Source organism: Neofelis nebulosa, chromosome 2, assembly GCF_028018385.1.
Source record: "Neofelis nebulosa isolate mNeoNeb1 chromosome 2, mNeoNeb1.pri, whole genome shotgun sequence".
Lineage (NCBI taxonomy): Eukaryota > Metazoa > Chordata > Mammalia > Carnivora > Felidae > Neofelis > Neofelis nebulosa.
In genome coordinates this window covers 187734263-187747294 of record NC_080783.1, presented here as the reverse complement: position 1 = coordinate 187747294, position 13032 = coordinate 187734263, and positions in this window count along the sequence as shown.

Below are 13032 nucleotides of genomic sequence, written 5' to 3'. Positions count from 1 at the left end.
TGGAGGGGATGGAGCAGTGCCCCTGCATGGCCCAGGGCCTGTCAGTGACTCGTATTAGCTGGGGAGGAGCCATCACTGAAGTTGGGGCTACAGGTGGTGCTGGAAGCAGCAGTAATGCTTCCTTGATGCCCCCATCTTGGATCTGGAGAGGTCAAGAGGGGCTGCAGGAGGGATGGCTTTCCTCCAGGCCCATCCCCATCCCAGTTACCACATAGGAGTGTACATCTACTGTGTACTGGGAAGTGTGCTCATCTCTAGGAATGCAGCCACGAGAGGAAAGGGGCCCCCGCTCTCCCATATGGGACATACGACAATGTGCCTGTGCCAGTGCATTGGTGTGGGTCACCATGTTGCCACGTTGCCACCTGTGGCCACACAGGGCATGGTTGTGAGACTGAATGGCTCTTGGCACGGGATGGTGTTGGTGAGGGGCTGTGAACATAAACTGCGTCCGCAAGTTGACACGTGTGACTGTCAGGGCAGGTCCGACTATATCCATCTGTCTGGCCATCCTTATAGTCCCTCCCTGCCTCACTACTTTCCAGGGGAAGGAATGTAAGGCCCTTATTCGCCAGGATCACTCCTACCTGTGGGGAGCAGGGGGCTGGTTCAAAGCCTCTAGCCCTGCATTGGGCCTAGAGACCCCCCCTCTCCCTCCTGCCCCTGCTCCTGCTGGACCCAGAGCCTCTTTGGATTGAGAAGGCAGGAAGACGGCTGGCTATAAGTGAAGCAGTCAATACCAAAAATAGCCATCCACCCTGAAGAGGATCCTGTAATACCACCCTCTCTTCCTGCTGACCTGGACGCTGGATAGGGTCTTGTCTGCCTCCACTTCCCCAACTCCCATCTGAGTAGCCCCTTTAGACTCGAAGGAGGGACAGAGCAATGATGTCACTGCAAATTATGACATCATAGGGAGCTATGACATCACAGGGAGGGACGCCAGGCTCTGGGGGTGGGTGGTGTTTGGCTGTCTGGGTGGGTGGGGTTCCATCCGCTGGCAGCTCCCCAAACTCCCAGGAGCTGGGGGTGGCAGGACTGGATAAGGCTATATTCAGGGCCCCGCCTTATCTGTCCCCCACGCACATGCCTGATAAGCCTCTTACCAGGGCAGGCCCAGTGAGCAGGCAGGGAGCAAGCTGGAAGAGGGGAAAGGGTCAGCTGGGTCTGGCTGAGCTCCAGAGCAGACGGCAGGGGTCAGGGAGTCCTGACAGAGACCCAGGAGGGGGAGGGGAGGGGGCCCTGGGAGATCAGTGTAGAGTGATGGTCAGGAGCGGGGATTCTGAAGCCAGGATGCCTGCATTCACACCCCAGCTGTTCCACTTCATACCCCGGGGAAGTTAGGCCCTCCGTTTCTGCAGTGTTCCTCAGCAAGAATACTATTAGTAGTGACTATCCATCATAGTATTGTGAGCATTAATTATGTGTGAAGTGGGAATAGAAGAGTTCTGGTGGACAGTAAGTACTCATCTCCCTTCCCAGGAGAGGTCAGGATCCTCTCCGGGAGGTGCCCATCCTACCTGGCAACATGCTCTGGTGGCCTGGGCCTCGCCGGGGTCTGGAGTTTCCGAGGATGCACATCCCCCTACGAGTCCCCACACCTTCCCGGTCTGCATTTGCCTCAAGACTCCTTCCCAGGAATCCTGGCCTTTTGGGCCTGGTTTTTCCCTGCACCCACTACGGATACCTTGGAGCCCTGGTGCCCTCTGGTGACAAAAGTCATACATAGCAGTTACAGCTGGATCCCTGGGCGCATCTGGCCAGCACATCGGCTGTCACTTGTCCCGTTATTTTATGTCATTCTCACATCAAGGTAGGAATTATGTCCATTTTCTGGAGTTAAGACTCAGGAAGGTTAAATAATTTGTCCAAGGTTACAGAACTAGTAAGTGGTAGAACTTGAACTTGAACCCATGTTGTCCTGTCTCCCAAGTCCACACTCTCACCTTGTGAACGGTACGCATACATAGTCGCATGGCAACCCAGTAGGTGTTTTTTGGTGCCATACTGATAGTTTGAGTGTAACTATGATTGGGCACATAGCCATTGAAATTCTCCAGCTGTGAATATAAAATAACGTGAATTGGTTTTGAGAACAATAAGGTTGGGTAGTTGACTATTGAGACTTTTTGTGTGGCTTTGATGCCGCTGATTGTATTGTGTGAGTATAACCATGGTCGGGCTTTCCATTTAAGTTGTGTGAAATTAGCCATGGCAAAACATGTGGCTTGTTTGCCCGTGGTGTGTGTGTGTGTGTGTGTGTGTGTGTGTGTGTGTTGTGCAGGCTTCTGTGGCTATTGAGACTATGTGGGGGAAGGTGACAGAGGGCCCTAAGTTCCCAGCACCACTTGCCTGTTTGCAGTCCCAGGACTGTGTCTTCTCACCATGACACATATGATGGATGACTTTACATGCCTGGTGCACTCCCATGGGCCAGCCCGCTTCTTATTCCTCTCCTCTCCCTCCCCTTCTTTTGGAGGAAGTAAAGCAAATAGTACCACAAATGGAACTGGCTTCCTTTTTTTTCCATGGGGTATTTTACAAACCTTTGAGTGATGTCTCAAAAAAAAAAAAGTCCTTTAAAAAGAAAAGTAAACGTAGCCACTCTAATTCTTTAATTTGAATGTCAGCACCGATTCCCAAGGTGCTGTTCGAAGATCCCTGGGGGGGGCTCCAAGAACCTTGCAGGGGTCCACAAGACAAAAGCAATTTTCATAATTTGCCATTTTTATTTCGTTGATATTCACGTTAGTGAAGGAAGGGCAACAGTGGTCAGTTTTAACTGCTGGCGCCCAAGTAGGAATCAGGGCATGGCTCCCAACTGGACCAGCACTCTTTGTGTTTTGTCTGTCACTATGCATACACAGTAAAAAAATAAAATGAAATAAAATAAAAGGAAAAAAGATAAAGGAATAAAAAGGGCCAGTTTCACTTAAAATGTCTTGATGAAACAGTAAAATTATTTAAAAAATTTTTTTTTAAATTTTTTTTAACGTTTATTTATTTTTGGGACAGAGAGAGAGCATGAACGGGGGAGGGTCAGAGAGAGGGAGACACAGAATCCGAAACAGGCTCCAGGCTCTGAGCTGTCAGCACAGAGCCCGACGCGGGGCTCGAACTCATGGACCGTGAGATCATGACCTGAGCCGAAGTCGGCCGCTTAACCGACTGAGCCACCCAGGCGCCCCAGAAACAGTAAAATTATTAATTAAAAATTTTTTTAATGTTTATTTATTTTTGAGGTGGGGAAGGGCAGAGAAAGAGGGAGACACAGAATCTGAAGCAGGCTCCAGGCTCTGAGCTGTCAGCACAAAGCCCGACGCAGGGCTTAAACCCCCAAACCGTGAGATCATGACCTGAGCCGAAGTTGGATGCTCAACTGACTGAACCACCCAGGCGCCCCTAAAATTATTAATTTTTTTACCTTTCAACCCTTACATGCCTTTTTAATATTTTGTGTGACAAATGGGAAGTGTACATAAAGCATGTCTTCTGCATACGACATATGGTAGTTAGCTTGGGGAAAAGCACTTACTCAACTGACTTATGAGCTGAAATTGACTTTTCTCACTGGTTTTACTTAAAAGAATAAATGACAAAAAATATTATTCAGACTTGGGTATTTGGCATACACTTTCTCCAGAGTGGATGAAATGCACCTGTCACTTTAAGGGAAACGACTTCTTAGTGCTTGTTGCCAATGATAAAGGTAGAGCTTTCAAGTGAAAATTAGAATTTGGAAAATATCTGTATGCTACCGTGAGTTTGAAATCTTTTCAACTTTGATGAGGTTGGTTTTGACATCAGTGAATGTGTGGGGTCTTTTTGGTTTGTTTTGTTTGTATCGTATAATGAAATGTGTCAGTATTTGGAAGATCTATATAACTCAGTGAACCGGTATTTTCCAAATGACCAGTACATAATGTTAAAAAAAAATCATGCATGGGGGCCCCTGGGTGGCTCAGTCAGTTAAGTGTCTGACTCTTGATTTCGGCTCAGGTCATGACCTCACAGTTCATGAGTTCGAGACCCACATCGAGCTCTGCGCTGACAGCACGGGGCCTGCTTGGGATTCTCTCTTCCTGCCTCTCCCTTGGTTGTGCGTGTTCTCTCTCTCTCTCTCTTTCTCTCTCAAAATAAGTAAATACACTCTAAAATTAAATAAATAATTAAAAATCATGCATGGATAAAAGATCCATTCAAGGTGCAAGACAGACCAATGGGTGTTCATGTAACAGAATATGAAAAGTTCATTAATAGAGTTTCAGATTCCACACTGCAACTTTTTTTTTTATTTTATTTTTTTAACGTTTATTTACTTTTGAGACAGAGAGAGACAGAGCATGAATGGGAGAGGGTCAGAGAGAGAGAGGGAGACACAGAATCCCAAGCAGGCTCCAGGCTCTGAGCTGCCAGCACAGAGCCCGACGCGGGGCTCTAACTCACGGACCGTGAGATCATGACCTGAGCCGAAGTCGGACACTTAACCGACTGAGCCACCCAGGCGCCCCTGCAACTAACTTTTAAGAAACCACACCTGTCGAGTTTTGGTGTAGTATGAAAGGAAAACATCCATAATGAGCTGAAAAGGCTATAAAAATACTTCTCCCCTTTCCAGCTAAATACATTGTGAAGCTGCACTTCCTTCACATATTTCAGCCAAACCCACATATGGTGACAGACTGAATACAGAAGTGGATATAAGAATCTAGTTGTCTTCTATCAAGCCAGACGTTAAAGAGATTTGCAAAGATGTCAAACAATGTCACTGGTCTCACTAAAGTTTGTTTTGGAAAATATATAGCTCTTTTTCATAGACATATTTTTTTCTGTTAGCTTCTAATACATTTATGTTGTTATTTTGAATATGTATTTTAAATTTCTCTCAGTTTTAACTTAGAATACAGTGAATATCAATAGATAAAACCCACTTAAATAACACTTTTTTGGGTCCTCAGTTATTTTTTTGTTAAGTTTATTTTGGGAGAGAGAGAGCATGAGCAGGGGAGGGGCAGAGAGAGAGGGAGAGGGAGAGAGAGAATCCCAAGCAGACTCCATGCCGTCAATGCAGAGCCCAACGTGGGGCTTGAACTAATGAACCATGAGATCCTGACCTGAGTGGAAATCAAGACTCAGGGGCTTAGCCGACTGAGCTACCCAGGTGCCCTCTCAAGAGGTCCTGGGATCGAAAAGTTTGAGAACCATTGAACTGGGGGTTTATTTTGAAAACAAAAACAACAAAATTGTATTATAAATATTAAAATTGCTAAGAAACTAGATCTTCATTGTTCTTACCACTAGAAGAAATGTTAATTATGTGGCCCAGTAGAAGTGTTAGCTAATGCTACATTGGCCGTCACATTGCAGCATAAAAGTAGCAAATCAAGAAGTTGTTTGCCATAGGGCACCTGGGTGGCTCAGTCACTTTAGCGTCTGACTTCATCTCAGGTCAATCCGTGGGTTTAAGCCCCGTGTTGGGCTCTGTGGTGACAGCTCGGAGCCTAGAGCCTGCTTGGGATTCTGTGTCTCCCTCTCTCTCTACCCCTCCCCTGCTCATGCTCTGCCGCTCTCTTAAAATAAAATAAACATTAAAAAAAAAAAGTTGCTTGCCTTAAACTTACGCAATGTTATATGTCAATTGTATCTGAATTTTTTGAAAAGAGCCTCCCCTTATTTTTTTTTTTTTTTGCTCTAAACCTTTATAAATAGTGTACTATGAGAAAATACGCTTATTTTACTACTTACATTATAAAGCACATAAGCTACAGATTTTCAGCATGTTCCTGGTGCGGTTGGCAGTATTCCCCCTCCCTTGCGGAATCTGCCTGATGTCACCTTCTCCCCATACAGTCTGGTCTTTCTTAAGGAGAAGAAAAATTGATCTCTCAATAGCTGCTGCCCTCAGGACTGATAACATCGGCTGGCAGGCTGGGTTCTAAGCAATTACAAGAGCTCTTGCTTCAAGCAGTCTCTTCCATTTCTAAGTGCACTTTTTTTTTTACACTATTATTTATTGAGTACATTCTGTGTTAAGAACTTTACATTCATTTTCCCATTATAGTACTCACAATGACTCTACAAGCTAGATACTATTCTTCCCATTTTATAGATAAGGAAACTAAACCTCAGAAAGGTTGGGAGAAACTTCTAGGAATGTAAGTGAACTTAAGTTACATTAAAGTCCCTTTAAAAAAAAAAGGAGGGGTGCCTGGGTGGCTCAGTTGGTTAAGCGTGTGACTTCAGCTCAGGTCATCATCTCTCAGTTCGTGAGTTCGAGCCCCGCTTCGGGCTCTGTGCTAACGAACAGCTCAGAGCCTGGAAGCTGCTTGGATTCTGTGTCTCCCTCTCTCTCTCTCTCTCCCTCTCCCCTGCTCATGCTCTGTCTCTCAAAAATAAATAAATGTTAAAAAATTTTTTTAAGGGGCGCCTGGGTGGCGCAGTCGGTTAAGCGTCCGACTTCAGCCAGGTCACGATCTCGCGGTCCGTGAGTTCGAGCCCCGCGTCAGGCTCTGGGCTGATGGCTCGGAGCCTGGAGCCTGTTTCCGATTCTGTGTCTCCCTCTCTCTCTGCCCCTCCCCCGTTCATGCTCTGTCTCTCTCTGTCCCAAAAATAAAAAAATAAAAAAATAAATTTTAAAAAGGAATATTTATGGGGTGCCTGGGTGGCTCAGTCGGTTAAGCATCCAACATCAGCTCAGGTCATGATCTCGCTGTTGGTGAGTTCGAGCCCCACATCGGGCTCTGTGCTGGCAGCTCAGAGCATGGAGCCTGCTTCGGATTCTGTGTCTCCTTCTCTCTCTGCCCTTCCCCAACTCACGCTCTGTGAGTGTCTCTCTCTCTCTCAAAAATAAATTTAAAAAAAGAGATATTTAAAAATAATCATTTTATTTATTTATTTTTTCATCCTGGTAAGTGCAATCCTTAATCCCCATCCCCTATTTCCCCCATCCCCCACCCCCTGCCCTCTGGTAACCAGCAGTTTGTTCTCTATAGTGAAGAGTCTGTTTCTCAGTTTGTCTCTCTCTCTCTCTCTCTCTTTTTTCCTCCCTTGCTCATTTTTGTTTCCTAAATTCCACATATGAATGCGATCATATGGTATTTATCCTTCTCTGACTGACTTGTGTCACTTAGCATTATACTCTCCAGCTGCATCCCTGTTCTTGCAGATGGCGAGATTTCATTCTTTTTTTTTTTATGGCAGAATAATAATATTCCATGGTGTATATATGCCACAAAAGTCCCTTCTAATTTATACTTTCAAAAAAGTTATTCATCTAAAGTTTAGTACCTTAATTATTGCTTTCAACGGTTTTTTTTTTTAACATTTATTTATTTTTGAGAGAGAGAGAGAGTGTGAGAGAGAGCACAAGTGGGGGAGGGGCAGAGAGGGGGACACGGGAAGCAGGCTCCGAGCTGTGAGCCCAGAGCCCAGTGTGGGGCTTGAACTCACTAACTGTGAGAGCATGACCTGAGCCGAAGCCGGGAGTGGGCCGCTTAACCAGCTGAGCCACCCAGATGCCCCTTAGCAATCGCTTTAGTACTGAGCTACTAATGAAGGGAAGAACCAACACAGACCCTTCCTTGGGCCCCATCTGAGCCTCACATTTGAGTCCTTGCCCCTGAGCCCCCACGACGTCCCATGTCACGTTTAGGGTGTGTTTACCCCAAGCCTGAACTCTGGTACCCATGTCTTGCCTGATTTTTTCCAGAACCTTTATGCTGAGCCTTCCCACCCTATCTTTCCCACTGGAACCTCTCTGAGCCCTTACCCTGGGACACCACGCCCCAGCTTCTCACCTGAGCCTCTGAGTGCCGGAGCCTGTCGAGCAGCCCTCACAGCAGAACCCTGCACTTGAGGGCTGAACTGCATCCCAGGTGGATTCAGACTCTGAGTAGCCCATTTCAGGGAGCAGCAGAGGAAGTAGTGGCTGGAAGTTGGGGATAGGGCCTGAGCTGAGAGAGCGGGAATGGAGACAAACCTGGGCACTCAGGCCCCAGCCATGGTCAGGAGTGTTCCCAGCGAGCACCGACCTCTCACCCCAACCCACCGCAGTTGGAGGAAACACTGCCCCCACCGGTCCCCACTTCAAGGACCAGCAGCTGCCTATGGAGCAACTGGGGTATCACCATGGCAACCAGGCCAGGCCAGCCTGCAGGTGGGGCTGCTCTAAAGACTTTTATTGTTCAAAATGTAGGCCTGATTCTTTCATTTTGGTAATCCTCAATGGCCCTGTGTCGGAGGGGTCCAGGATAGGAGGAACCATCTGCTCCCCACCACGTCTCTCAACTCAGAAAGGTGTTTCTCCGGACTCAGCCAGATCCTTCCTGAGACAATATAGTGGGAAACTCAAGCTCTCTGTCCGGGGACCCCCCGGCCCCGACCAACACTCTAGATGCTGGTGGATCTTGCCCCCTCCTGGCACTCTGGTAGTAGAGCTAGAGGGGAGGCTGGAGGGTCTGACTTCTTGCCTCTGCCTCCCTGAGCTGTGACTTTTCAGGGGTGAGATCTTGTCAGTCGAGTACCTGATGGGAGGAACAGAGGAGTGACTGTGGGGGTGGGGGTGGGGGCTGCTCAGGGCTTGGTGACCTAGACAAAAGCCTTGTGTGGGTGATTAGCTGTCACGCTGGGTCTAAGCTCCTTACTCTCAGAATCTAGCCTCCCCACGCCCGGGTCTAATCCTGGGGTGGGGGGAAGGGCCTCGATGGGTCCCTGGTGACCCATTTAGCATAACCAGCTATGGTCCTCTTGGAGGCGTAGAGCGTCTCTCTGTCTCTGCTTCTGTCTATGTGAGCATCTCTGCTTCTGTACGTTTCTCTGCCTCTCCCTGATGTGTGTTGTGCGTCTGTTTTTCTGTCTCCTTGTCTCTGTCTCTGTGAAGAGCTCTGTGGCCCTGACCCAGTGAAATTCTGGCTGGTGACAGAGGGCATGGACACCACTAGGTAATGGGTTACATAGAACTCAGTGAAAGGACTGTGGTGACAGGAAGTTGTGGGGACACAGACTGGAGGCGACGTGGAGTTTTAGACAACACAGGTTCTGGGTGGCAATGTGGGTTTGAGAGAAATTGGATTGTCTGTGTTTGACACTTGGATTGGGTCACCCTGAGTCGTGGTTAACACAGGATCTGGGTGACTCCATGATAGCAATTCAAAAAGAATTTGGAGGCATGCCTGGGTGCCTCAGTCGGTTGAGCCTCCGGCTCTTGGTTTCGGCTCAGGTCATGATCTTGTGGCTTCGTGGGTTCGAACGCTGCATCGGGCTCTGAGCCGGCAGCGTGGGGCCTGCTTGAAATTCTCTCTCTTTCTTTCTCTCTCTCTCTCTCCTCTCTCTCTGCACCCTCCACCCCTGACTCATACAAGTCTTTCTCAAAATAAACTTAAAAAAAAAATAAAAGTAAATGAAGAAAAATAATTTGAGAGACAGTAGGAGTGACAGCGGTGGTTCTCAGCTGGGGGCAGTTTGTCTATAACTGGAGATGGTTTGGGGTGCCGTAACTGGGAGAAAGGTGTGCTGGGCATCTAGTGGGGGGAGGCCAGGGATGCTGCTCGACATCCTACAATGCGCAGGACAGTCCCCCCCAAGAAAGAATTACTGGGCCCAAATGCAGAGTGTCCGCCTGCTGCCCGAGCTGGAATCCCAGCTCTCGTGCTCTGCAACCTTGGGCAGGTTTTTCGTCTCTAACATGGAGTACGCTTCCGAGGTGTCTGGAATTACTGAGCCCATCCTTGTCAAGTGTTCAGAATAGCGCCTGGCAGTTAGGAAGTGTTGTTTATTGACACGGGCCCAGAGGGGACAAGAGTAGATGTAGGTTCAGGGACGCAAACGTTCTCCCCCTTTATTGTTACAGCTTCTACTTCAGATGGGATTCTTCCACGGCAGGAAACTGCCACCAAAAGCAGCTCAGGTCTTACAGGACATGGGCCCAGTGGTGTCGGAGGAGCCGAGATAAGCCTTCCCTGCTTCAGTACTTGTAAATCCCAAGGAACGGCTCCCGTTGGCATAGCGTGGGGCAGGGGCCGCCATGTTTTGCAGAGCGCCATATAAATGCATGAAGTCTTGTGATCTTCACATTACTGTGCGGTAGATACTCTTACCTTCCTCTTTTAACAGCTGAGGAAACTGACGCACAGAGATTAAGTAACTTGCTCAAGTCCACATGGCTAGTAAATAGCAAGCATACCATGTGATCCGAGGCAGTCTGGCTTGAAAACATGCACTCTCGGGGCGCCTGGGTGGCTCAGTCGGTTAAGCGCCCGACTTCAGCTCAGCTCATGATCTCGCGGTAGGTGAGTTCAAACCCCGCGTCGGGCTCTGTGCCGACAGCTCAGAGCCTGGAGCCTGTTTCGGATTCTGTGTCTCCCTCTCTCTCTGACCCTCCCCCGTTCGTGCTGTGTCTCTCTCTGTCTCAAAAATAAATAAACGTTAAAAAATTAAAAAAAAAACCCAAAAACAAAACATGCACTGTCAAAAGTCACCATCTTGAATATATTTATGTTTAGATATGTCGGTTTCTATTTCAAAAGGTACAATAGGAAGCAATGTTTTATTATGAAGCGTCAGTCATAGGAATGTTTTCAATACAGAAATTTGCTCATTTTTGTTTTTTTAAGATGAAGGAGTTGTGCTAATAGCATTAACCCACCCATTCCCATGAGGGGGCTAATGAGAGATTCGTCCTGACTTTCGATATAAGAACCTGGGAGAGAGAAAACAATAAGAGCTGGTCCTGGGTAAAGGGTCAGGGTAGGAGGGAGGAGGGGAAGAGGTGGTGGTGACCATGAAAAGAGCTGGGTCTAGACCATGGAAAGCCTGGTCACGAGGTGGGGCTGCCAATGTGGACATAACCTTTATGTTTGCATGATGACCCAAGACCCAGCTCAACCCTCTGACTTTTTCTGGAGCACTGACAGGAGTCTACCACTGTCAGATGAACTTCACTAATGACACATCTTTATCAGTCACATACATCTTGAGGGAAAGGATGGATGGGGAGAGTATGGGGAGCAGGGTCTCAAGAATAGGAGAGAGATAGCAGTGCTACATTCCTTCCTTATTCATGCCATCTATTTCCATTCTTAGGTGCTTAGTATAAAAAATACTCAGATAGGAACATGTGGGTGGGTTAGATAGGAAAAGTTTCCCTTGGGAATTCACAAAAGCCATTCGGTAACAAATTGATGTCAGAGATGGAGTTATAGTGCCCTCTAGTGGACATTTTAGGAATTTTAGCAATATCAGATTTTGATGTTGCAGATTAGGGTAGGCTGCTAAATCCACCAAAGGCAAGATCATTTCCATGGGGTCAGCCTCCAGGGTGTTGGGAAAACAGGCCCACAAGAAACAGTGTGTGTGTGTGTGTGTGTGTGTGTGTGTGTGTGTGTTGAGAGCTGTTGGCTTCTAACTTCACCATGTAGTCAGGAAATTGAGGCAAAGTGTGGGAGTAGCTGATGGCAATGGCCCAAAGATTTTATTTAAAAATGTGAGAAAACCAAAGGCTGTGGAGATAGGAACTTTTCCCCTTTCCTAAAGTAGACTAAGTATGGTGATTAAATACGACAAGAAGGCACAGCCAGTAACTTTCCAAGCAGAATTGGCTGCATGCCTGGGGTGATTCTAGATGTCAGTTAAACTGAGAAATGATCTGATTCCACTGATTCCCTTGGTTCACCCGGAACAGAAAAACAGATGGAGGACCAAGAGATATCATACCCACAGTGTAATAAAGAGGTGTTTTTGTCAGAATCGGGAAATAGGAGGGTTTTGGGGGAAGGGCAGATAAGAGCAGATGAGTTAGAAGTTTCTTCTTAATGGTGAATGCATTTGTCTTGAAATGTGTGTTTGACTTTTTCCCCTTCTGAGAAGGTACCACAATCTGTGTTTTGAGCCAGAAACTTTCTTTGATATGACTGGATTCAGAGCTAGTTGGTTAAAAGTTAGTATTTAGGGATTGAGAAAATATTCTTTTTGCTCGAATGGTTTCTCTTCCGTATGTAAATGAATTGCCTTACTGGGAACCTAAATTCCTCTTGGTGAAATTGTCTTTATGTGTTTGGCTGAGATATAATGTATGAACACAGTAAGATTTATCTATGAATTAGAGATGGTGAAAAGTTAATTTCTGCTGATAATAATAAGTTTTTTGGTTTTTGTGTGTGCAAATAATGCATGAATGCATTAACTTAATAACCTTTTAACTGAAACAACTCACACAGAAAAGTTCATAAATCGTAACTACATAGCATAACACATCATTTCAACTTGAACACATCTTCGTAAACTTAACTGCTTTAGTCTGCTCAGAATACCATAGACTAGATGGCTCAAACCTCAGACATTTGTTTCTCATGGTTCTGGGGGCCGGGAAGTTCAAGATCAAGGTGCTAACAGATTCCGTTTTTGGTGAGAGCCCTCTTCCTGGCTTCCAGAAGGTTGCCTTCTCTCTGTGTCTTCATGGTAGAGAGGGGGGAGGAGGGAGGGAGAGAAGAAAGGAGAGCACTCTCTCTGGTTTCTTCTTATAAGGTCATTCATTCCATCATGGGGCCCCATCCGTATGACCTCATCCACATCTTATTACATCCCAAAGGCCCCACCTCCTAATACCATCGCAGGGAGATTAGGGCTCCAATATATGAACTTTGGGGGGCACAAACATTCACTCCATACAATAACCATTTTGTAAAGATGCCTCCCAATCACCACCCTCTCTGTCCTCCCCAGGTAACCACTATCCTGACTTCTAATCCTTAGAGTACTTTTGACTGTTTTTGAACTATATATAGTTAGAATTATACAGGGGCACCTGCTGAGTGTCAGTTGAGTGTCTGACTCTTGATTTCAGCACAGGTCGTGATCTCAGGGTTCATGGGATCGAGCGCTGCATGGGGCTCTGTGCTGACAGTGCTGACCCCGCTTGGGATTCTCTCTCTCCCTCTCTCTCTGCCCCTTCCCTGCTCATGCTCTCTGTCTCTCTCTCAAAATAAATAATTAAACTTAAAAAAATAGAATTATACAGTATACACTGATTCATTCATG